Source organism: Mustela lutreola, chromosome 7, assembly GCF_030435805.1.
Source record: "Mustela lutreola isolate mMusLut2 chromosome 7, mMusLut2.pri, whole genome shotgun sequence".
NCBI lineage: Eukaryota > Metazoa > Chordata > Mammalia > Carnivora > Mustelidae > Mustela > Mustela lutreola.
Window position 1 is genome coordinate 113,901,760 of NC_081296.1, and position 27,546 is coordinate 113,929,305.

A 27,546-nucleotide genomic window follows, 5' to 3' on the forward strand; every position below is an offset into this window, starting at 1 on the left:
TTAAAACACAAAAGCCCTGTGAAAGTCTACTAGCTACTAAACTCATCTCAATTTTAAAATTTAATGGACAGAAGCAAGTGAACTGTGTGTAATTTTGAGTTCTGATAAAATATATATAAAGCTGCCTCTTGGAAAGTCATTTTAACCTGACACTATCAATCTGCAACCTGAGAATGTTGACTTACTATTTGTTTTCAGACTGAAGAGATTGGCCCTGAATTTTTTTTAGCATGAAATCAAGTATCTTACTTTAGATTGTGCATATTAATTTGATACATGAACAGTCTGGTTGGTGGTAAACTAGTTTATTATGCATTTCAGACATTTTCAGACATTTATAATTCCTATTAAAGATTTGTCCATTCAAATTACCATTTAAGGCATATTTTATTGCATTGGATATACTCCTGACTTTCCATAAATTCATGATGGAGTATGCATTTGAACTAAAAACCTATGCATATATATACACTAGACATCTGATTTACAAACTTATTTTTGCAGGCAAGTGTGACTGTATGAGCCAGACTCAATAAGAATAGAAAAGAGGAGCAAATAGGAAAACAAAAACTGTACTGGAAACAGCATGTAGCAATAGACTAATACCTGAAAGGGTGGGATCAAACAAACCTTGCTTAAAACACCCTAATTACTGTGGATTTGGGCAAGTCCCTCTATTCTTTGAGCCTTAGCTTTTATTTCTGCAAAATTTCTTTTATATCTGTTGATAATATCCAGGGATATTGTGTTTGGGATAACATATATGTACAGCACCTAGATTGGATGCTTACATATATTAAGTGTTCAGTGAATGGAACTTCCCTTTTCCCATTTTTCCTGGTTAAATGCTTGGCCAAGGAAATAAAAGCTATATTAATTCCCTGTAAAAACTGTGTTTTAATAGGGGTCATCTACATATTTGGAATATTATTGAATTTGAATGCTAAATGCTGTTGTTAGAAGCATCTCTGCTCACTACCCCTAGCAGGGAGGACCCAGTGTGTTGGTTTCCCAGGCGTGGTAATGGATGAACTTGTGCTAATAGAACACCATTCTTTCTTAGGATTTTAACTCTGTCTGGGGCTGCTTGTCATCTGTATGAAGTTCTCCAGAGGCATCTTAGCCCATCCTACAATTCAGGATAACCCGAAATGTAAGTATGATCACTGAAAAGATAACCTCTTAGGGAAAATGCAAGACCTGTTTTTTGAGGAAGAGGCAGTGATCCTACTACTTACATTTGTATGGCTCTTTGTAACTAGTAATGAGGGTCTTTGAACTGCACCATCTCTCTTCCTCACAAGCACCCCGTGAGAGTGCTTCCTACCTTCCAGATGAGAGAACTAGGGGCTCACATTACTTGCTCAGCCACAGGATCAGAGAAGAATCCAGACTTTATAGGACTTAAAGTTTAGCTAATTTGGGGGGTGGGGGATATTCTTTAAAATAAAGGTATAAAATTATGAGTACAAAATTGGGCATAAGAAATCGTAACAGGGACACCTGGATGGCTCAGTTGGTTAAATGTCTGCCTGCCTTTGGCTCAGGTCATGATCTCAGGGTCCTGGAATCGAGCCCCTGGGATCAAGGGTCTTCTTCTGCCTTTGCCCTACCCCTGCTTGTGCTCTCTCACTCATGCTCTCTCTCTCAAATAAATAAATAAAATCTTTCTTAAAAAATAAATAAGCAAATAAACCACAATTACAAAATTTTAAAAACCAGCAAATACAACAAATGTCACAAAATCCAAATAATAACAAAATCATTCTACTAATTGTCATATATACCTCTAGAATAGTTTTTTCCCAATTTTTTCCTGTATGTTCTTTGATTGATTGCTTCTATATATGACAGCTTTACAGTACAATCTTGAATAGAAAGGTAATTTTGTCTTTCCTTTAGTATGGGTTCATTTTTAAGATTTATTATTCATAGTTTATAAAAGTTTCTTTCAATTTCATAACTCATTGGTAATGCCATATGTAATTTTTTGGATTGGTATCAAATTTGGGAAAGCCTCTGTGAAGTTTCTTCATATGTGAACAGATTTCAAGGTTTCCTTGAATTTCATGTTTCAAGTTTCCTTAAATAGCAGCCAATCTTAAATAATCTTTGCATTGACGGCACTCATTAACCAGTTTTTAATCAAGGGCCTTACATATTCATGTTGTGACACATAAATTAGCCCAACAGGCAATAGGAATATGTCTATAAGACATCCCTGCACCAAAAGAGCTAGTAATTACCTAACAATATGCAGAAATGACAATAAGCCATTAAAATATATACCACTAAACCCAAACTGTATCCCCAACTCAAGTTCCCTTTAGGTACTGGATAGCAAAAATGACTGGTTACTCCAGTGCCACTCAGCACTAGGGGAAATGTGACAAAGGGAAAATAGGAGTGGATAGAGACAGTGGTGTATTATAGTTAAATTATCTTGTTTTTCAAATTTTTCAAAAATGCATGATCATATGAAAATGTTGCTAGGATCCTTCCGAGGGCCTTTGAAGGGATCTGTGCAAATGGGTATTTTGCAACCTACGTATCACTTGCTTCAAGGTAATTCTGCTTCTGTGCAGGCCAAATAAGTGTCTGATGAGAACAGTTTTTCTTTTCTTTCTATTTTTTTTTTTTTTTAAGAACAGGTTTTCTGATTCTATGGCTAGTATCATTTTCTATCATCTAGGACATAATGTATTTCCCCAGAAAGTTTTGACAAGATTTTACTCAAAAGCTGTTTTATAAAATGGTTCATTGATGGAAGGAAAGAATTTTAGAGTGTAGCTGGCCTTGGGTAGGGCTATGAGATAGAGAGGTTACCCTTTAGAACCTCACCTTTTCCTTTTGGGAATTCTTCACCTTTCCTCCTTATAGGTGCCACATCCCAAACTGTCAAAAACCCTTCAGTGCTCTTTACCCGCCCTTTATCAAAATTTATTCTTGGTTGTTTCCAAAAAATCAGATAAGCCAATTCACATTGACGTACAGATAGCTGCTAAAAGCTTAATGAATTACCTACAGATGGGGACCTAGGGGGGTACTTACTAACTGCTAGGAGATAATCCTTTAATTCAATAACCCCAAATCACTAATGGTAGCAATTCAGACACCACTAGTAAACTAGTATAAAATTATTTTTGGTTGGAAGGGAGCCAGGAATCCTTCAAATCATTCCATGGAAGTAAATGACTGCTTCTTGGGACAGATAGCACCAATATTGAAAATAAGATGAAGTAAAACAAACTTGCTGAGCCCTCAGCTACCCCCTTAAGTTGTAATTCCTTCTCTGTCATTCCTTTCACCACCCAACTTCATGATAGAGGAGACAGTAGCCTACATTCTCTGCCACCATTTTTTCACTAGATAGTTACTCCTTAACCTCTCGCAGTCTGACTTTCACTTGCATGGTTCCAACAAAACTGTCCCCTCAAAGGTCACTCTACTCGGTCCTCAACTCTTCAGCCTGTTATCTTCAACACTGTCGAACATCCCTTCTTAACAGGGCCAAGATTAGGTTGAGGCAAACAAGGTGCTTAAGGTACAAAATTTAAGGAGGTTTGACCCTCTCTCTCTCCCCCCTTCTCCCCACCAAGTTCAGGGTTGACATCTGAGAATACCTCTCAAATTTTGCACCACAAATACATTGGCTCCCTTACACAAGTCCCAAGCCCTGCTTCTCACCATATTCACAGCACAGCTTGCAGCCTTCTTGCCTTTGCTAATGCTGCAGGTATAAATGGAGCTCCATGCTTTGTGTCTCCCCTGCACTCCTTCCCACCTTCTTCGGATAGCTGCACCCTTAGAGAACTGCTTCTCCCAATTCAGTGTTTCTGGTGGGACTGGCAAACACAGTACTTCCCTTCCCAACTCACAGCAGGGTTTAACCACCAAGCTGGGCCAGTCCTTTCCAAAATTTCTAAATTGGAAGCAGAGGGGTAACTCTCTCTACTCTTGAATAGAGAGCAGTAAGATATATGATGCCAAAGTTATTGGCAGTAACACCACCTGTTATAAGAAGGAGTCTGTTAGAAGGAGAAGAGACAGAATGGAGGAAGAAGAGACAGAAAAGGGTAATGCTGATAAAATCTTTGTATGCTTTTAACACTGAAGATAACTCCAATCTTGTGTATTCTGATTTTGGTTACAGAAATGAGTACAGTGCCCTCCTACTTTTTCTTTCTTGTTTAAGCTACTTGGAGTTTCTGTCATTTGAAAACAAGAGTGCTGTGATATAACATAGAATGTTCTTACTTTTCCATCATCCCATTTCTGTTGGTGTATAGACTCAACTTTCATGGCTCAGCTCAAAGGTCATTTTCCTCTGAAAGCCTTCCTTGATCCATAGAATTGAACTAATCTCTCCCTTCTCTGAAAGGCTGTGGCATTTTATACATCTCTTATAATTATTTAGCTTCATGTCTTGTATCTCTTACTACATGCTCTTTCAGAGCAAGATCCATAATCTTTGTAATCTTCTAAGACCTGAGTGCAGGATCTTTGACACAGCAAGCAAATCAATAGATTTTTGCTAAATGAATGAATCAAATGAATGAATGAAAATAACTAAAGGGTAACTGGAATCTTTTTAATTTCAGGAAACTTTAGTCTGAATAATCTGAAGTTCTTTACTTTTTTTAAAGATTTATTTATTTGAGAAAGAGCACATGAACAAGAGCAGGGAGAAAGGCAGAGGGAAAGAATCTCAAGCACACTCTGTGCTGAGAACAGAGCTGATGTGGCGCTTGATCCCATGACCTCTGGGATGAACCTAGCAGAAATCAAGAGTCAGACACCTAACCAACTGAGCCACCCAGGCACTCCTAAAGTTCTTTGAAAAGGGACCTCTTTTTCTAAGAGAAAAATAAAAGGAGTGTTCCACTGATTGCCAGAGAAAATGATGATTGTTAAAGGGTGCCAGAGTTCTTTAAAACATGCAAATGAGACCTATGTTTATATATACTCTTATCTGAATAAACAAACTCTGGAAGAATACACAAGAAACTATAAACGGTAGTTTCAAGTTTGGAGGAGCAACTGAGCAGATGGGAACAGAAGTGAGAAAGAGACTTTTCACTGTGTAGTTTGTATATTTTAATTTGTTTGACCATGTGAATCTTTGCTCTATTCAAAAGTTACATTAAAAGTGAACAAATAGGGGCGCCTGGGTGGCTCAGTGGATTAAGCCGCTGCCTTCGGCTCAGGTCATGATCTCAATGTCCTGGGATCAAGCCCCGCATCAGGCTCTTTGCTCAGCGGGGAGCCTGCTTCTCTCTCTCTCTCTGCCTGACTCTCTGCCTACTTGTGATCTCTCTACTTGTGATTTAAATAAAATCTTTAATAAAAAAAAAGTGAACGAATAAAAGAACAATTAAATAAAGAGGTTTGTTGTAGAGATTCTCTACTTGCAAGATGAAAGGAAAAATCTTTCTTAATGTAACATGCATGTGGTAATACACCATGCTCTGGTTTAAAAAGTGAAATAGCTCAAATAATTTATATAGACATGAAGATGATGTGGTCTGGAAAATTCTGTTAGAGATCTCAAGAGATGGAGCAAACAGCCCTGGTAATAATAATGATAACGTTGAAGCTAAATGTAAAGGCTTTAAATAAAATTGTCTCATATTAAAAAAAAAAAAGTCTATCAGAGAATTCAGAATTCTCCATCTACTAATTAGTGTTTTTCTTTTTAGTAAAAAAAAAAAAGTCCTTGTCTTAGAACCTACTGAAATTTACACTTTCAGATGGGTGACTTTCATTGTATATAAATTATACCTCAATGAAGTTGATTTTAAAAATATATAAAATATTAGATTGAAAGGGACCTTAGATATTTTGTGTAGTCATCCCCAATTTTTTTTCTTCCAAGCATTACTTTTATTTTGTTTTTAATTAACTCCCAAATCTTGATTTTATGACCTGAATGAAATCATATAAACCACCACAATGTTAGTGATAAAAAGCGATAAAATTAAATAGGTTTACAGACAAAAAAAGTCTTAACTTCATTTTGTTCATTTAAAAGTTGAAAGTCAGGTCTTTTGACACATTATCTAATTAACAATTTATAATTAGCTAAAATAATAATATTCCTACTAGCTAAAGGAAGCAGCTTGGTTTTTTATTTAAAACATCTTAACTAGTAATTCATGGTAACTTATATAAATTAGAAATCCCATTTCTCTTCTGAAGAAGAACTTTCACTGTCAACACCCCAGTGGTATCACTATTACAGATTGACAGACTGGTCAGAAATCCATTCATTCATTCAATCATCCTGTAATCATCCATCCATATATTGGGCTCATAGTACCTGCAAGGCATTTTCTGCTCTCCACCCACACTAAAAATCTCTTCCATCTTTTAACCTTTTAAGTAATTATTAGTAAATGAGTATCCAATAGGTAGAAATCAGAAGAGAGAGAGAATTGGGGGAGAGGCAGAGGGAGAGAGAGACAAGCAGACTCCACACACAGCACAGAGCTCAACCCAAGGCTCAATCCCATCACCCTAAGATCATGACCTGAGTGGAAATCAGGAGTCAGAGGCTCAACTGACTGAGCCATCCAGGTGCCCCATTACATCCTTTAAAAAGAAAAAAAAAGATTTTATTTTCTTAAAAGATGTATTTGTTTATGAGAGAGAGACTGCATACATATGTGTGAGTGCAGAGGGGAGGTGCAGATAGTGAGACAGAATCTCAAAAAGACTTCCCTCTGAACACGGAGCCCAAGGTAGGACTCTAGGCTTCATCCCAAGGCCCTAAGATTATGACCTGAGCTGAAATCAAGAGTGAGATGATAAACTGACTGAGTCACCCAGAGGTTCCCCCCAAATATTTAAGTAATCTCTATACCCAACATGAGGCTCAAAAGATCAAGAGTTGCATACTCTAGTGACTGAGCCAGTCAGGTGCCTAGTGAATTACATTCTTGGACCTTGAAGGACGGTAATGAGGTAGTCTCTGAGTCCGGAAACTTAGAGAATCAATGGATGATGAGAGAGGTACCAGAATCCTGGAATGGGAAGAGAATCTCCTTTGCTCAGAAACAGGAAAAAGAGTCAATTTTAGAAACCAGAGATTGAGACATTAGTTCTCTAACTGCAGGAAGACCACAGTGCAATGCCACAAGTCACTGTAAATCAACATTTTTATTCAGTAATTAGATGAAGGTTAAAAAAAGGTCATGTTTTTTAAATGAGCAGAATTATAACCAAAAAGAATAGTTAATATGATGGGTGATAGAAACAAAATTCATGATGATCCCAAATGGGATGGGCCAAAACTAGCCAGGTAAATTTTAGTCGGTCTCTACATAATATCTAGGCTTTAGAAACCTGTAACTACAAAATAAGGTCACAGGATCACAGATCACACTTCCACTAAATGGGAAAATTACAATGGACCCTGTTGGTTTATTTGAAGGAAACTACCTTGGTTGAAAGAATTTCCCCATATTGTGTTACAAGTGCTTTTATATTTTTCTGCTATAACCACCTTATCTTGATACTACACTCTTGCTACTGCATGAGATTACCACGATATTGGGCACAGATGTCTCTACCTATAATCCATCCCCTCATTGTAACTTCTCAAGCTTCAAGGAAGAAGATTCTGTTCTCTCCTTTTCACCTCTATCCACATAGGACAGATTCCCCATTAAAATCCCTGAAGTATAGAGAATAAAATTTTACTTAAGGGTTAGAGGATAACAGAAAGGAAGTATAAAGCAGAAGTTCAAATGCTACTTGAAGTAATTATTATCAGATCCCAAAGACTGAGCCCTTGCTGAGTCCTGTCCTGCTTCTTCTCTGAACCATCCATTCACTGAGAGTGCTTTGACATCTCTACCCCTATGAGTTCAAATTACACTCCCCCAAAGGCCCAGAGAAAGAAGGAAGTTACCCTAACCCCACCTCTCAGTCTAAGCAACACAGTTAAATGTAGCTGGGAAGTTTAGTCCTCCATAGCATTCAACTATATGGCATCTAAAGATATGGGCTTTAGATGAGAGCCCACATCTAAAGCCCACATCATTTAAACTGAGCCCAGAGTATAGGGGGATATCACACCCAAAAGGCTGCCCACCAGAGCAGAGAGCAGTATAGGACCACAGGGCAAAGCCAGTAAAAGGAATCAGGGCTCATTAGAGAAGTGGTTGATTCCTGGGCTGGGACAGGATGAACATGGATAATCCTGTGGTACCAGAAAAAAAGGAAGTTCTCACAAAAAGATGTGATAAATCAAAAGGATACAGGAGCCAAACTGAAGGAACCCCACAATGGCCAAATATGGAAAAATTTGGGCAACTAAATCAGCGATGATAGTATTAGATTTTAATCCATAAAATATCCATGAGCCAAATAATTGAGTAAATAAATGGGGGGAAAAGGGCAGCTCCTCCTTATAGAATTCCAGTGAATAAATATAGAGAGAATTTAAGAAGTACAAAGTCACTACTGGGCATACTTATAATAATAGTTGTTACAGACAAGATCTTCCTATGGATGTAAAAATCAATGGACAAAAGTTTGAGGAGAAATATGATTTTAACCTAACTCTCAAAATAACCCAAGATAATTACGAATTTCAAAAGGGAAAATAGTAACTTTTTAGTGAAGAAACCTGACATAACCACTTAACCAAGCAATCAAGATTACATCACCAGTAATAAGATGTGTCAATGTCATGTACCTCTGTTATGTCCTAAGGAGGACACAAAATTACTTGTATTCTTGCCAAAAATATATGACCCCATCATTAGAAAACATTAGACAAGCCCAAATTGGAGAGACATTCTACAAACTAACACAGTATTCTTCAAAAGAGTCCATGTTGCAAAAGATAAGAAATGACTAAAGATTGACAGAGATTAAAGAGAGGCACACTAAATGCAATGTAGAATCCAAGATCAGATCCTGAAATGGGGGGAAAAAAAAAAGACACTAGAAAAACACTGGTGAACTTTCAATAAGATTCATAATTTAGTTAATAACAATGTGCCAATGCTAATCCTGGTTTGTCCATTGTACAATGTTAAATAAATAGTTAACATAAAAGAAGCTGGTTGAAGCATATACATGAAATCTTTGCACTATTTTTACATATTTTCTGTCTGAAATTATTATAAAAAGTAAAAGGTTTATCATCAGCTTTCTGGAGTCAATTATTCATTTGTTAAACTGCAAAAACCAAGAAAAGCAAATTTGCATAATTTCAATTCACCCAATGAAAAACATTAAATTGATTTCTTCTATCTTCCATACACACACACACACACACACACACACACACACCCCACCTGAGGAGGCCTTCAAAAAACATCCTAAATTAAGATGACCATTTTAGCTGAGTCATCCTGAATCACCAGGGACATATTGTTTTTAAATTTGTATCTACTTGCTAACTTGGCATTCCCTAATCAATGTTTTTTTAGAATTCTTTTAAACTGTTTCTTATTCTTGAATCTATGCCACAAAATGCATATGTTGTCTATGAATTACTTCTTAAACTTGTGTGACTGCTATTGCCTTTAGCATAGATTCTCTTGTTCTGCCCCTTCTACAAAAGGGTTTGGCAGTTATCCAAGGAAATCAAAGATGGGACTTTTTTATATCTTAAGTAATACATGGAAATAAGGAACCATTCCTGAGTCCTTTCTGCCCTTGTGATGTCAAGTTGAATTTGAGAGAAGTTCGGGGAATCCTCCCCATCTCAAAGAAAGTTCCAAAGGCTTCCAAAGAGAGCTCACTGCTATACTCAGTACTGACTGATTGGAGAGAAAGGGTGAGTAGGTGCAGAGTGAAAAGCAATGGCAGTATTTTGAAGGTGGAATTGGAAAAGAAAACAAGTATCCCTTAAAGTTTTAGGTCTTCATACCTTCCTATATACCGTTAGAGAACTTCTTTGCTTTATAAATTTTTGATATAGAAATTTCTGTTTCGGGGCACCTGGGCAGCTCAGCTGTTAAGCGTCTGCCTTCCGCTCAGGTCATGATCCCAGGGTCCTGGGATCCAGCCCCACAACCCCCATATCAGGTTCCCTGCTCAGCAGGAAGCCTGCTTCTCCCTCTCACACTCCCCTTGCTTGTGTTCCCTTTCTCACTGACTCTCTTGGTCAAATAAATAAATAAAATCTTTAAAAAAAAAAAAAGAAATTTGTTTGAAGATAAATAATATATTATTTCCGGTTATTTGCATTATACTTTAGGTAGATAACCAATCAGATTTCTCCTTTTGATCCAAAACCCAATTCTTTTAAGAAATAAATCCAAAGAAGTTAAAAACTAGTAAGCCTTCCAGCATATATCTTAGGCAAGTTCCTTTGCAACTAACCAATGAGCCAGGAGGAAATACTACAGTTCAAAATAACTATCTCAAATTCAATAGACTTTTTTAACTGATTCCTGTTTGCAGAACCTCTGGGCAATCATACAGACTTGGGTTACAAATCTGTGTATCTAGTATCACTACCACTCTTGTGGTAAGAACACATTTCTTTCTCAATTGATGCATTAAACAATAATGACTAGATTCAGTAATTATAAAATTGAAATAAAGAGATATGCATAAAAGCTTGGAACTTTCTCCAGTAGTAATAACTTATCTGATTTCTTGTCAATACATTCATCCTTTATACCTGGGGCCTTTTAGTTGGGACTTGTGGCCTTACTCCTTCTACTCTTTCAAGATGCATGACCTCTACTCCCTCCAGCATGAGCTCTGCAGAACTCTTGTTGCACACTAAGGGAACAGACATCAAGCCAGTCTGTTTTCCATTTCATATCTAAGATTTGGTACCTTGAGTTCAACTGTGCTTCTAAAACTAAGCCCTTGCCTTCTCCCTGGTTCCAATGACTTAAATACTTACCTTCATAATCTGCCCATTCTCCCAGTCTCTGTACTTTACCTTCATCTTTACCTTGCTCGTGCCAGTGTCTATATTCATCCCCCCTCCTATCCACATCCTATCCACATCACTATCCCTAAGCCCTAGCCCTGGAGATGGAGCCCTGTTACTAGCTCTCTCTATTGCCAAGGACCAAGAAGTCACACTCTGCCCACCTGTACATCTTCCCACAACCCACGGAAATGAGTTCTATTCAGTCCCAGCCTTGCCCCATGACTGTGAGACAGACCACAGTCCCAGCCCTAGCCCCATACCTTTCTCTTTCTCACATTATGTCTTAAAGAGAACAGTATATTCCAGATGTATCTTACTTCATTATTTCTCAAAACAAGGTTCAAGGTAAGTGTGTTAATCATTGCACTCTTTCTAGTTGAGGACACTTAACAAGTAACAAAACAGTATGGTCCAAAAGAACATTAAAGTTTGTATGTTAGTACTCCTGATAAAGAGTAATTCAAATAATTAAATCTGAAGCTTTCAAAACTCAACCTCACACAGGTAATCTGCTTTGGTTTTCTGCTGACCAGATGCTATAAAATTATACCCAATTTACAAATGTCTTCTAGAGTAGTGCTACTCAAGTGTGGTCCCTGAAGCTTGCTTAGAAATAAAGAATCTCAGAGCCCAACCCAACCTACTCAATTGGAAACTACTTGAACAAAATCTCCAAATCTGAAAAGCAATTTTCAGAATTGTTAGAACCTGAACTATTTATGTTTTCTCCAATAGCTTTGCAAAACATATAACTATTTTCATCTTTGTGCTATTCCCATTTGAGTCACCACCTTTCCCCTATTCTTTGTGGATCTGATGGACCTCCATTCCCCATCACCTCCACCAAGGGGCAGGCCTGTGAGCCAGGCCAAGCAGACCACAGGACTGTAACCCCCTGGAAATAGTGACTGCCCTGAGTGGCCCATTTGACAAGTAATCCAACACAGAGTGATCAATATTCATGAAGTTTTCCAAATTGGAGACTGATAGTTTTCTCTCTCCCTTTGGAGCTGAAAGTGTAGAGCAATGACATCTGCATTGCCAGAGGCCATATTTCCATCAAAGGGAGAAATGCCCTATAAAATAGAAAGGAACAAAACTAAACGGAAAGGGATGACAGATAAGAAGAAGAATCCTGGAGGGGCACCTGGGTGGCTTAGTGGGTTAACCCTCTGTCTTCGGCTCAGGTCATGATCTCAGGGTCCTGGGATCAAGCCCCACATGGGGCTCTCTGCTCAGCAGGGAGTCTGCTTCCCCCCTCTCTCTCTGCCTGCCTCTCTGCCTACTTGTGATCTCTCTCTCTTTCTGTCAAATAAATAAATAAAATATTTTTTTAAAAAGAAGAAGAAGAATCCTGGAGAACATAGTAACCTCTTCAACATCAGCCACAGCAACTTCTTTCAAGATAAGTCTCCAAAGGCAAAGGAAACAAAAGTGAAAATGAACTTTTGGGATTTCATCAAAATCAAAAGCTTCTTCACAGCAAAGGAAACAGTCAACAAAACAAAGAGGCAACCCACATAATGGGAGAAGATATTTGCAAATGACAGTACAGACAAAGGGCTGATATCCAAGATCTACAAAGAACTCTTCAAACTCAACACACACAAAACAGATATTCTTGTCAAAAAATGGGCAGAAGACATGAACAGACTCTTCTCCAATGAAGACATACAAATAGCTAACATGAAAAAATGTTCATCATCACTAGCCATCAGGGAGATTCCAATCAAAACCACATTGAGATACCACCTTACACCAGTTAGTATGGCCAAAATTAACAAGCAGTAAACATGTGTTGGAGAGGATGTAGAGAAAGGGGAATCCTCTTACACTGTTGGTGGGAATGCAAGTTGGTGCAGCCACTTTAGAAAACAGTGTGAAGATTCCTTAAGAAATTAAAAATAGAACTTCCCTATGACCCTGCAATTGCACTGCTGGGTATTTACCCCAAAGATACAGATGTAGTGAAAAGAAGGGCCATCTGTACTCCAATGTTCATAGCAGCAATGGCCACAGTTGCCAAACTGTGGGAAGAACCAAGATGCCCTTCAATGGATGAATGGATAAAGATGTGGTCCATATATACTATGGAGTATTATGCCTCCATCAGAAATGATGAATACCCAACTTTTGTATCAACATGGATGGGACTGGAAGAGATTATGCTGAGTGAAATAAGTCAAGCAGAGAGAGTCAATAATCATATAGTTTTGCTTATTTGTGGAGCATAAGGAATAACATGGAGGACATGGGGAGGTGGAGAGAAGGGAGTGGGGGGAAATTGGAGGGGGAGATGAATCATGAGAGACTGTGGACTTCGAGGAACTAATTGAGGGTTTTGGAGGGGAGAGGGATGGGATGTTGGGTGAGCCTGCTAGTGGGTGTTGTGGAGGACATGCATTGCATGGAGCACTGGGTATGGTGCATAAACAATGAATTCTGAAACACTGAAAAGAAATAAAAAAAAATAATTTTTTTTTTTAAAAGGGGAAAAAAAAAGAAGAAGAAGAATCCTGAAACCATCATTTGAGACCCTGGATCCAGGTATGCCCAAAGTCAGATGTTCTTCAGATGTTCCCCCAGTACATGAACCGATTAAATCTTTTTTTTTTTTTTTCACTTAAACTGGTTTGCATTGGGCTTCTTTCACTTGCTTCTTGACTAATGCACAGTTGATTGCTATAATATTCTTTTTTATTAGTCTAATCAGCTTATTTTTCTTAATCTTTTTTCCCATAGATTTTTTAAACTGACAACAATTTGTGGGTTTTGGAGGACTGCTATTAGAATTTTAAACTCATAGCTGTTTTAAACTCATAGCTGTATATTCCACCGTCCCTTGGGAACCCCCTTGAAACTCCTAAGGACCCTTTAAAGAGCACATCTTTCTTATCAAAGCTGACGTGTGGGTTTTTTTTTTTTCTCTCTCTCTCTCTGATTGGCAATGTTTCTGAACATTTTTTGAATCTTATATATGAATAGTTCAGAGGACAATAGACTGGCCTATCTCTGAGTGGATTCAGAGAACACTTAATGGAAGCTCCGTGCATTAATTCTACAAGAAGAGCCACTGGACGCATTGTTATAATGATGAAGGATCTAAATGGTTACAATGCTCTGCTTTCGAAAACACTGAGTGCATCATAGCATTTTAAAAGATTGTTTCAGCTCAGATCGTTTGATAAAGCTAAAGCAAAGGAATAGAAACATTTGCCTTAGAAAACCAGTTCTCACTAGTTACAGGGCAAATGTGAACCATCGCATTTATCCACTTATCCTTGGAATCTAGAGAGAATAAATGTGTATATAGTGAAACAGAAGGAGATCATCTGAAATAATTTCTTTTTCTGTCTTGCAGTGATGTAGCCATGATAAAGCTCTTTTTTACTTGGTTTAAAAATAACCACTTCTCTGGAACACTGAAGTTAGGCTAATATGAAAAGGGGGAAAAAAAACCCTCCACCTCCGAAACACTTCCAAACCACATCCAATAAGGTCATAAGAGAGCCAACAGTTCTGCATTCAACATAATGGATTTATGCAGACTGGTTAGCATCATTCTATTTCATAGTCACAGAAGGTCCCTTAACTATGTTTTACAATTGTATCTTGTTAAAAAAAAAAAAAACCCATACACGATGTCAGTCTAGGTCAGGCCACTGATTCATCTACCCCAGTGGTTTTTCTTTTTTTTCTAACAATATAACCTATTTAGGTGGAGAAAAAGGCAGGATGTCCTCTTAGTCTACATATTCTCACTTTCTAGGGAAAAAAGAACTTGATAATAACAAAATGTCAACCACACATAACTTTATAGAAAAAAAATAGCAATTCTGTAAATGTTTTCATTAACACCAACTGGAGCACTTGAAACCACAATAATTCAAGACAACACTAGCGATGTATTATAATAAGAAAATATCCTTCCGAAAAATTGGAAGAATATCAACTATGTATGCATATAAAAAATATGAGTTTTGGGTACCTGGGTGGCTCAGTCAGTTAAGCATCTGCCTTCAGCTCAGGTCATGATCACAGGGTCCTGGGACCAAGCCCTGCATCAGGCTCCCTGCTCCCTTCTCCCTCTCCCTCCACTTCTGCCTGCTGTCCCCCCTGCTTGTGCACTGGCTCTCTCTATCTCTCTGTCAAATAAAATCTTTTAAAAAAATAAATAGGGGCACCTGGGTGGCTCAGTGGGTTAAGCCTCTGCCTTCAGCTCAGGTCATGATCTCAGGGTCCTGGGATCGAACTATCCTGGCATCGAGCCCTGTGTCAGAGTCTCTGCTTGGTGGGGAGCCTGCTTCCCCTCAACCCTCCGCGTCTACCTCTCTGCCTACTTGTGATCTCTTTTTCTGTGCCAAATAAATAAATAAAGTATTTAAAAAATAAAATAAATAAAATTTGGCTCCTATAAGAAATTTGCAAGTGACATATCCGATAAAAGGTTAGTATCCAAGAATATATAAAGAACTTATAAAACGCAGGGGTGCCTGGGTGGCTCAGTGGGTTAAGCCGCTGCCTTCTGCTCAGGTCATGATCTCAGGGTCCTGGGATGGAGTTCTGCATAGGGCTCTCTGCTCAGCAGGGAGCCTGCTTCCTCCTCTCTCACTCTCTGCCTGCCTCTCTGCCTACTTGTGATCTCTCTCTGTCAAATAAAGAAATAAAATTTTAAAAAAAAGAACTTATAAAACGCAACATGCGAAAAACAAATAATCCAATTAAAAAATGGGCAGACGACATGAATAGACATTTCTCCAAAGAAGACATACAGATGGAGGTGCCTGGGTGGCTCAGTGGGTTAAGCCTCTGCTTTTGGCTCAGGTCATGATTCCAGGGTCCTAGGATCAAGCCCTGCATCGGGCTCTCTGATCAGGCTTCCTGCTTCCCCCCTCTCTCTTTGCCTGCTGCTCTGCCTACTTGTGATCTCTCTCTCTCTGTCAAATAAATAATAAAAATCTTAAAAATAAAAAAAAAGACATGGCCAACAGACACATGAAAAGATGCTCAACATCACTCATCATCAAGGAAATACAAATCAAAACTACAATGAGGTATCACCTTGTCAGAATGGCTTAAATCAACAACACAAGACACAACAGGTGTTGGAGAGGATGTGGCAAAAGGCGAACCCTCTTTTACTTTTGGAGAGAATGAAAACAGGTGCAGCTACTCTGGAAAACAGTATGGAAGTTCCCCAAAAAGTTAAAAATAGAACTGCCCTATGATCAGGACATCATACTACTGTGTATTTACATAAAGGATACAAAAACACTAATTCAAAGGGATAGTGTACCCCTATTTTTATAGCAGCATTATGTACCATAGCCAAGATAAGGAAGTAGCCCAAGTGTCCATCTGTAGATGGCTGGATAAAGAAAATGTGGTATGTGTATACACACACACACACACACACGCACTATATATATATATATATATATATATATATATATATATAGAGAGAGAGAGAGAGAGAGAGAGAGAGAGACTGAGACTATTATTCAGCTATAAAATAAATGAAATCTTGCCAGTTGCAACAACATGGATGGAGCTAGAGAGTATAATACTAAGTGAGGTAAGTCAGTCAGAAAGACAAATACAATATGATTTCACTCACATGTGGAATTCAAGAAACAAAACAAATGAGCAAAGGGGAAAAAAGAGGCAAACTAAGAAACAGACTATTAACAATAGAGAACAAACTGACAGTTACTAGAATGTAGGTGGGTGGGAGGATGGGTGAAACAGGTGATGGGGATTAAGGAGTACACTTGTCATGAGGAGCACTGGGTGATGTATGGAAGTACTGAATCACTATATGGTTACACCTGAAACTAATATTACACTGTATATTAACTAACTGGAATTTAAATTAAAACTTGAAATAAAAAATAAGATATGGTTCCTAGAAAAATTTAGATTACATACATGGTTCACATCATATTTCTATTCAACAATGCTATTTTATACTGTATTCAGTACAGTCTGGGGTCAGTTTGAAACCCAGGTTTGAGTTCTGTGACATTAAACAAAATAGTCATTTTGGGGGGTCTCAGTTTCATCATCTGTAAAATGGAGTTAATAACAACACAATCTTAAGTAATTGTACAGATTAAAGAAATACGTAGACAGTGCCTAACACATACTAAGCAGTCAATGTGTGTGTGTGTGTGTGTGTATATATATATATATATATATATATATATATATTCTTTCCCTTGGTAATACACTAGTTTTTTGTTTATGGACTCCAAATTTTATTATTTTACTTATTTTAGTGATTTATTAGCAGGCATATTAGCCTTCTCAGACTGCCATAAAAAAATACCACAGACTGGGAGACTTAAAAACCAGAAAATTATTTTCTCGCAGTTCTGGAAAATAAAAGTCCAAGAGCAAGCTGCCAACATGGTAGGTTTCTGGTGAGGTCTCTCTCCTCAGTTTGCAGACAGTGCCTTCTTCATGTGTCCTTGCATGGTAATCTTTTATCTCTTCATCTTCTTATAAGGACACCAGTCCTATTGGATTAGGGTCCTACTCATATGACCTCATTTAACCTTAATTACTTCCCTAAAAGCCCTATCTCTAAATACAATCAGAGTGAGGGTTAGGTTTTAACAAATGAATTTGAAGGTGGGGACACAATTCAGTTAAGTTACATGTAAATAGTTCCTTAGATGCATATAAAACTGAAAACCAAAGCACTCATAAATTTACATCCATTCACAGTCCACCAAGAGGAGCATCTAGCTACCAATCACTGAAAAATTCTCATCTTAATCAAGAGGGCCATTCATGGCATAAAAGGTATTTGGCATAAGGGCATGATAGTTCCCTCTAACATCAACCTCAAAATACTTCTCTGTATCACTAAACCAACCCAAGTTTTTAACTTGATATGAACTCAATAGCCCTGAATTGAATACAACCCTTAGCCCATATCACCTCTTGGAATATCGAGTTCCATAACTGCCTGTTGGAAAAACGTGTTTCTTCCTACTTTTTTTTTTTAAGATTTTATTTATTTATTTTAGAGAGAGCTGGAAAGAGAGCATGAGCAGGAGAAGAGGCAGAGGGAGAGGGAGAGAGAGAATACTAAGCAGACTGTACAGAGCCCAGGGCCAACTCGGGGCTTGATCTCAGGACCCCAATATCATGGCCTGAACCAAAATTAAGAGTCAGATGCTCAATCAGCAAAGCCACCCAGGTACCCCATTCTTCTTGTTTTAAAACTGCCTTGTCAGAGACACCTGGGTGGACTCAGGGGGAGACTGCCTGAGATTCTCTCCTTCTCATTCTGCCCCTCCCCAACTTGTTCTCTCTCAATCAAATAAATAAATCTTTTAGAAATAATAATAATAAGGGGCACCTGGGTGATTCAGTGGGTTAAAGCCTCTGCTTTCTGCTCAGGTCATGATCCCAGGGTCCTGGATCGAGCCCCACATTGGGCTCTCAGCTTGACAGGGAGCCTGCTTCCCTTCCTCTCTCTCTCTCTGCTCCTGCCTCTCTGCCTACTTGTGATCTCTGTCTGTCAAACAAATAAATAAAATCTTTAAAAAATAATAATAAAAAAATAAAATTGCTTTGTCAAATACTGAAGCATGCCAAATATTTGAATTTTTGAGTTTGATAGAAATTCTCCACTTTCATCTTAAACAGTGACTTTTGTTTGAATATATTTTTTCTCCAATTATATTTCTACAGAAGATCTTTATTGGCAATCTGTCTTCAATCAACAATTCTTTTATTCTTTTGTTTTACAGTCTTTACAATCTTCTCTACTTTATTTGCGATTCACCATTCAAGATTCAAACAGACAGGAGTTTATACACAGGTAGAACATTTTCTGTTTTATTTCTAATTTTGAGTATGAAGATATATTACTGTTTTTCTCCTCCATATTTATGATTTCATTTCTTTTTATTTTTCTTAGTCTAGTTTTTTGCTGAGGGAACGTATTTGGTCAAAATCTTCAGGAAGCAATTCAGATGAACTTCTAAATTCTGTCCCTATATTTGAAAGCATAGCTTGGAACTCATTAGCTATATGGATCTTTCCCAAATTTATTAGCTATATGCATCATTCCTACATTTCAGGTCTCATATTTAACCCATCTAACTACATTCTCATTGTATCTTCCTGAGGTTTTAGCAGCATAGGTGTAGTGTTATCTAATGAGACTAAATGCCATGTATGAACCTCAAATTTTTTCTATGTACTACCTTTTCTAAATTACTTTGAAATGTTAAATAAGCTTAAGCACAGATTCTATTTCTATTTCTCTATGTAAATAATGATAGTGAATTTAATTGGATAAATACTCAGTACCAACTATGTGTAAAATATTAATAGGGATGAAAGTTAATGCAATATGGTCATTATTTTCCCTTCTGGTCTAGAGGAAGCAGCTATGTAAACAGGCTTGACAAGCAGGATAAAACAATGCCAAATAGATTCAAGTGTTGGACCAAATATTTGTTTACCCCCAAATTCATATGTTGAAATCTTATTCCAGTGTGATGGTATTTGAAGATGTGATGATACCTAGAGACTTTGGGCGTAATTAAATCACAAGGGCACAGCCCTCATGAATGGGATTGGTGCCATTATAAGAAGAGATGAGAGTTGATTAATGAAAAATAAATTGTTTGTTGTTTAAACCACCCAGGCTATAGTATTTTTAAATAGCAACTTGAACTAAGACATCCAAGTTTGAAAGAGAGAAATGATTTCTGACTTGATTGAGTAAGTAAGCCTCCACAGAGAATGAGATATTTGAGCTGAGGCTGGAAAAAGAACAGGCTTTTGTGGTGCCTGGGCAGCTCAGTAGATTAAAACCTCTGCCTTCAGCTCAGGTCATGATCCCAGGGTCCTGGCATTGAGCCCCACATCAGGCTCGCTGCTCGGTGGGGAGCCTGCTTCCTGCACACACCCCACCTGCCTCTCTGCCTACTTGTGATCTCTTTGTCAAATAAATAAATAAAATCTAAAACAAAACAAAACAAAACAAAAACAAAAAACAGGCTTTTGATTGATACAACCACCTAAGGACAAAGTTTACACACAGTTGGAAAGAACCAAAAGAGTTTTTGGAGAAATGGAGCCAGATCCCTGACCACACCATGCCCAGAAACCACTCTACTGATGGACTTGTTTTATCATTTGAGCCAATTTGGGCTGCTTTTTCTATTACCTGCACTCTAATTGAGCCTTTCTAAAGAAGCTCTCAGCCTATATTTGTATATGCCAGCTAGGTTTCTCCAAGTGGATGTCCCAATAACACTTCATGTTAGTGTGGGTTGTCTGAGAAGCAAATGCCAAAACAAGATTAGAGAAGCAAGAGATGAATTGGGGGAAATATTAATGAGGGAAAATAGAGAAAAAAACAGTGAGACTGGGAAAGCACAGACTACCTACCCCTTTTTGAGGGGAGAAGGAAGGGAGGTTGAGGGAAGAGCCATAGATTGCTGTGCAATTCTAAGGAATTTCGGCAAGGCTGATGGAGAGTCCTGAAACCAATGTTGGTGGTAAAAGGAGGAAGATTCTAAGTGTTCAGTATTCTTGCCATGCCCAGTCACTGACTGGAAGCAACCCATAGGAGGTGTGGCCTGGGCCTGATTGATGTAAAGAAGGTCAGAGCACCCTACGACCAGGGGCCCTTGATCAATCACACCATCCCCAGTCAGCAGCTTCTTTCTGCAGGTTGCATTTTCCTGACCTCTACCCACATCAGCTTCAATACACCCAACTGAATTCATCTTACTCAGCTCCCAAACCTCCCTCTCTGCTTATGTTTCTCAGCTTCTCAGTCATCCAAAGCAGAAATAGTATAGTCATTCTTGATTTCTTCCTTCCTCTTCTTCACCCCTCACAACCAAAAATATCCCCTATTTTCATGATTCTACCTCCAAAGCATCTCTATACCCAACCCAGTATCAGCCTTGCTATTGAAGTAGCCTAAGTAGAACTCCCTTCTGACTTCTTTTTTTTTTTTTCTTTTAAAGATTTTATTTATTTATTTGACAGACAGAGATCCCAAGTAGGCAGAGAGGCAGGTGGGGAGGTGGGGGTGGGTGGTGGAGCAGGCTCCCCACTGAGCAGAAAGCCCGATGCGGGGCTCAATCCCAGGACCCTGGGATCACGACCTGAACCAAAGTCAGAGGCTTAACCCACTGAGCCATCCAGGCACCCCTCCCTTCTGACTTCTAACCTGGCATTCTTTCTACTCATCAAACCACCTTCATCAAGTTTATAGTTGGAAAGCTCATTTAATTCATTCCTCTTCAGTCTTTTAATCCACCCAAACATATCTGAGAGAACATGATATGCCACTCTACTTCCCAAATAAGAATTACTGATACCTTCTTTAAACTATTGTAGAGGGTTAAGGGAATCATTCTTTTTTTAGGACATAGCATTATCATTGGCCTGTGCAAGGTAATCTCTGGTTTTATTTACTTAGGCTTTTTATTTATTAGGCTTTTTACTCCTATTCCCCTCTCTGCCAAGAGGTAATCATTCTAATATGCTTCATGTGTATCTTTTATCCACAGGTGAGTGGGATTTTTTTGAGAGTAGAAGCATTAATCGGTTGTTAATAAAGCATTAAAAATAGTTTAATTTTTTTCTAGGTGCTACATGAGGGATAATATATATATGCAAATTTACAAAATCAGTTATTAAGTTCAAGTGTATTTTAAAAGTATTTCTCAATGTGAAAAAATTCTAAGAGAAGAGTGGATTTTAGTTACCACAGACCCTTGCAGAATCCTTTGATTCTGAAGATGATTATCAATCACTGGAAAGTGACAGAATGGCCTTTGGTGATTTAACAACTCTTCTCATCTCATCATCTCCTTATCACAGACTACAGTTGAAATCTTAGGGACTGTCTCATTCCTTTATCATTATATCTTCATATACTTTAGTGGATGCAGGTTCAAGCCTGCATATTTAATCCTCAACCACCTAACTTCTGCCACCTACTTGGCCCTCCCCTCTAAATAAGTGCCCTAGACCCTGGTAGCTTTTGGTTTGAAATAGTTCCCCTAGAATTTTTTGATACAAAGTTACTTTCTGTCTTCACAGACTGGGCAAGGGTGCAGAGAAACTTTGGCACCACATGTTCCTTAGTATCTTCCAGGTCATCACCATCAGTCTCAGGACCTTAAAGTAGAAAGAGCTTAAAATATAAACACCCAAGTATATTGGCTTCTCCCTTTGCCTGTGCTAGATCTTGCATGTGCTTTTTTTGTGGGTTTTGTTTTGTTTTGTTTTGTTAGCTACTGAAGAAAATTGATAGTGGCACCTGGGTGGCACAGTAAGTTAAGCATCAGCTTAGGTTGTGATCTCAGGGTCATGAGATCAAGCCTAGGGTTGGACTCCATGCTGAGTGTGGAGTCTGCTTAAGACTATCTCACCCTGTCCCTCTGTCTCTGCCCCCCCAGCCAGGGGCACATGCACACACTCTCTCTCAAATAACCTTATATATTTTTTAAAAGATTTTATTTATTTATTTGACAGAGATCACAAGTAGGCAGAGAGGCAGATAGAGAGAGAGGAGGAATGAGGTTCCCTGCTGAGCAGAAAGCCTGACACAGGGCTCCATCCCCGGACCCTGAGATCACGACCGGAGCAAGGCAGAGGCTTAACCAGACACCCAGGCGCCCCTCAAATAACTTTTTATTATTTATTTATTTGAGAGAGAGAGAACAAGAGTAGGGGGAGGGGCAGAGGAAGAGGGAGAAGCAGGCTTCCTGCAGGGAGCCTGATGCAGGGCTCCATCCCAGGACCCTGGGATCACCACCTGAGCTGAAGGCAGACACTTAACCAACTAAGCCACTTAGGCGCCCCTCAAATAATCTTTTAGAAACAGAAAACTAATAGATTTTTATTTCTTAGAGCCAATTTAAATTTACAGAAAACTGAACAGAAGGTACAAGAGTCTCCATATATCCCTTTCTGCCCTCACTGCCACCACCCCAATTTCAGTTTCAGTAACACCCTACATCACTGAGGTACATTTGTTACAACTGACAAACCTACATTGATACATTATTATTAACTAAAGTCCATGTTTTACATCATGTCATATTTTATGAGTTTTGACAGAGGATGACATACGTCCACCATTACAGAATGATTCAGAATAGTTTCACTGCCCTAACAATTCTCTGCAATCAGAAGGAAAAATAGAGTTAACCCAGTTAATATTGGGAAGAGCAGTGCTCTATTTGCAAAGACAAGAAGATTAGAGTGAATGGAAACATCAAGTTTGAGTGAATGGAAACACTTAAGCACACCTAGAATATAAAGTCCAGGAGTAAAAAGAATGAGAGACAAATCCAGAGGGGAAAAAGGCAGTGGAGAGATAATGAAGATAATGGAATCTTGTGTAAGTCACTGTCAGCTTGACAAAGATCTAGATAAGCCAGATCTAAAACCCCATTCCACAGGAGTTTAGAAAATCCAAAGCCTTCTCCAGGATTTCATCAAATTTCTAGTAGGTTTATATTACTAACTATGAATTTCTGCTTAATTCAGTTAAAGGATTATCACTGCATGAGTGAGTACTGGTCCTATTCCTACACAATGTTGACCAAGACATGGGACACGCTCTTTCCTTTCCTCTACACACACACACACACACACACGTGTACACACAATCACTGACACACCCAGGTAATTTATATAAGTAGATTTACAGAGTATATGAGATGCTTATAACATTGTACTGTAAAAGTTAAAGTAAATACTCGAATTCTGATTCCCCAAAGTCCTCAGCCACGTTACCATCAGATCTTTCATTAACTTCATATTTCTACTTATTTTGACTGACAATTTGTTGTCAGTCAACAATTTGTTACCTTGACTTCTGGCATGTCATGTCTTTCATTAGATCTTCTCTCAGCCAATCTCCAGCAGTCTTGAAGGATTTTTCTTAAGCAAAGACCACTTTCTCTTCACCAAGAAAAATTCCAGTTCCAGTTGTTAGGATAATAAATATTCTACCCTGCTACACAAGTTTAGAGGTTTACATTTTATCTAAGGGCAACTAGAGACCATTGGGCGGTTTTAAATAGAGGTGTTCCTCTAAATGTGTTTGAGTGATAGATCAGATATGTTTGAGTGATTGCTCTGAGTGGAGTGTGAAAAATGGATTGGAAGAGAGTGCTATTTGAAGCAGAAGGTCATTCAGGAGACAGGCAAGTAGTTGTCTAGGTAAGAAATGATGAGAATCTGAGTAAGGATGGTGGCAATAATGTGGTGGTCGGGATAGAGATGTAGACAGATGCCAGATATAGTTAGGGGGATAAAAGCAACACAACTTAAACATTTGTTGGCTAGAGAATATCTGTCAGTTTCTGTCTTGGAAAACTTAGGATTGCAAATACTGGAGAAGGAGCAGGCATGGGTGAATATTCTCGGCTCAGTTTTGGTATTGTGGAGTTTAAAGTACCTATGGGATCCCTGGATGGAAATCAGGCAGACAAATGGGTGTATTCGTTTGGAGCTCAGAAGAAATTTCAAGGCAGAGGATACATATTTAGGGATCACCAGCCTATAGATGGGAATGGATGAGATTTCTCAAGAAAAGAGTATAGAGTAATAAGAGAAGAGGGCCCAAGGTAGAGTTCCAAGAATTCCAGTATTTATGAGATAAGCCAAGCAAGAGGGACTATGAAAGAAAACAATGACTAATCAGGAAAAAGAAAGAAAATCCAAAAGGAATGGTATCATACAAACAAAGAGGAGAGAATATTTCAGAACAAAGGGAGTGTCTGAAACTCATCTTTACAGATAAACAAAAAGTTATCTTTACAGATAAACTTCTCCCTCTGCTTGCCACTCCCCCTACTTGTGCTGTCTCTCTCTCTCTGAGAAGTCAATAAGATCAATAAGATCTTAAAAAAAAAAAATTAGGAAAGATTACCCAAAAAGATACATACTCATGTATAGGGATTCAAACCCAGATCTCTGTGTTCATAACAACTCCATCTTTGAAGGCCTTAATTTTCTCATCTATACTATACTGAGGAAGTGGAGTTGAGAAAGGAAGATATTGGACTGGATAAATCCTATGATCTTCTTCCAGCTCTATAGTTCTTTTATAAATGGGGAAGAAATTCTGGGATGGAGTATATGTCTAATCATTGGTGTACCCTTTAGTTCGTTGTTCCTCTACTCCTAATAGTAGAACAGAACAGACATGCAATGAATATATGCTGAATTGAACATGGGCACACAATGATTATTGCTAAAATTCATAGGATGTCATTAATATCCATTAATGCAGAAGGCATTACAGGCACAGTGAAATCATTCATTAAGTAATCATTAGTTGACTAACATCCACTCTGCCAAATACTGTTTCCATTTTTCCCCCCAGTGGTTCTTAGTTGGCATGGCCCCACAAGTAAAGAAACCTAGCATCTGGGACACCTGAGTGGCTCAGTCCATTAAGCATCTACCTTCGGCTTGGGTCATGATCCCAGGGTCCTATGATTGAGTCCCATATCAGGCTCCCTGCTCAGCAGAGAGCCTGCTTCTCCCTCTGCTTGCCACTCCCCCTACTTGTGCTGTCTCTCTCTCTCTCTCTGAGAAATCAATAAGATCTTAAAAAAAAAAAAAAAAAGAGGAAGCCTAGCATCAGCTGCATTTTTTAACATTATTATGATATGAAAACATGACAACTGGTTCATAAATGGGATTATTCATTATCTGCAGTTCAAGGTGGCTTTGTGTGTCTGTAATTTGAACAATAAAATGATCAGAGATTAGGTATTGTTCCATTCAGAGTCCAGAAATAGAGATGTTTGGGCTTAATTTTACTAAGAAAGATAACCCTCCCCTACAAGCACATTCTTTCAAAAGAATTTCTTTTTAATTGGAATACCCAGGGCAGGAGCCAGACATGGATGGCCACATGCTGGCAAAGGCCCACAGTAAGGAAAGAACAATCTCTTGCTTGTCAAATGACTCAAGCTCCCTTAACTCTATGCCTGAATCAGAGCCCACAGATTGAGGAGATAGGCCTGGTGCTGTCAGTTCAGCCAGTAGTTGAGATTTACCTCAGCATTCCACATGGGGGATTTTTTAAGAATCAAATGTCTTAATGTAAAATTCTAAGGCTTCAAGACAATATGGTGGTTCTTAACAAAAGTTAAACATAGAATTACCATATGATCCAGAAAGTCCACTTCTAGGTATATGCCCCCCAAAAAGAATTGAAAGCAGGATCTCAAATAGATATTTGAACACCAGTGTTCATAGCACCATTATTCATACTAGCCAAAACGTGGAAACAATCCAAATATCCATTGATGGATGAATAGATAAGCAATGAAATTGATAAAGCATGGTATATACTTATAATGGAATATTAAGAAAGGGATAAAATTCTGACACATATGCTACAATATGGATACATCTCAAAAACATGCTAAGTGAAATAAGCCATACATAAAGGTATAAATATTGTATGATTTCATTTATATGAAACATGCAGAGTAGTCAAGTTTGTGGAAACAAAAAGTATAATATAGATTACCATGGGCTGAGGGGAGGAAGAAATAGGGAGTTATTGTTTAAAGGGTACAGAATTTCAGTTTGGAATAGAGAAAAATTTTTTTAAAAGATGTATTTATTTATTTTAGAGAGAGAGTGAGAGCATGAGTGGGAGGAGCAAAGGGAGAGAGAGAGAGAGAATGTAGAGCAAACTCCACACTGAGCATGGAGCCCAACATGGGGCTCTATCTCATGATCCTGAAATCCCAACCTGAGCCAAAACTAAGAGTTAGTTGCTTAACAAACTGCGCACCCAGGAGCCCCCCAAAGCTTTTTTTTTAGGTGGCTCAGTGGGTTAAGCCTCTGCCTTTGGCTCAGGTCAGGATCTCAGGGTCCTGGGACTGAGCCCCGCATTAGGCTCTCTGCTTAGCAGGGAATCTGCTTCCCCCTCCCCCTCTTTCTGCCTCTCTGACTACTTGTGATCTCTCTCTCTGTCAAAAAAATAAATAAAATCTTTAAAGAAAAAAAGAAAAAACTCTTGAGATGGACAGTGGTGATGACTGCACAGCAACATGAATGTACTTAATGCCACGGAACTGTATATGTAAAGTGGTTTAAATGGCAGTTTTTATGTTAAGTATATCTTACTACAGTTTTTAAAATTCTATGCCTACAATTTCTAGGGACTGTGTAGTATAGTCGAAAAGATGGTTGAGAGTCCTAGTTCTGACATTTATAGGCTGTGTGACCTAGAGAAAGTCACTTAGCCTCTCCAAGGCTCAGTTTCCTCATCTGAAAAATGGGACAATAATCCCTACTCTGCATGGCTATTCTGAGGTTTAGAGATAATATATGTAAGGCATCTGGCATCACATCTGATATTCAGTGAGTGCTCGTTAAGTCATATTTTTCTGAACCTAAAAAAATGCACACTTCAACTCAGAGGATGATACATGTAAACAAGAAAATAATTTTTCAAAATTTGAAGTTACATACATAAATTATTTACATTATTCTTGCCAATGACCATTTGCTAAAGAGAAACTGCTTAATATCAAAATACCTTATTCCAAACTGTAGTTTCACCATCACTTCTTATGTCTAATTTGGCCATAAATTATAGCAGTAAA

The 27,546-nt window shown here is 38.3% G+C and overlaps 1 long non-coding RNA gene across 1 annotated transcript in view; it reads left to right on the forward strand.

Annotated features, from left to right (window-relative positions):
* LOC131836645 (uncharacterized) overlaps nt 1-27,546 on the forward strand; it is a 55,248-nt gene that overhangs the window by 2,068 nt on the left and 25,634 nt on the right. The window contains exon 2 of the long non-coding RNA XR_009355706.1: nt 1,064-1,153. This is a non-coding gene — a long non-coding RNA (uncharacterized LOC131836645). The remainder of the gene's footprint in view (nt 1-1,063; nt 1,154-27,546) is intronic.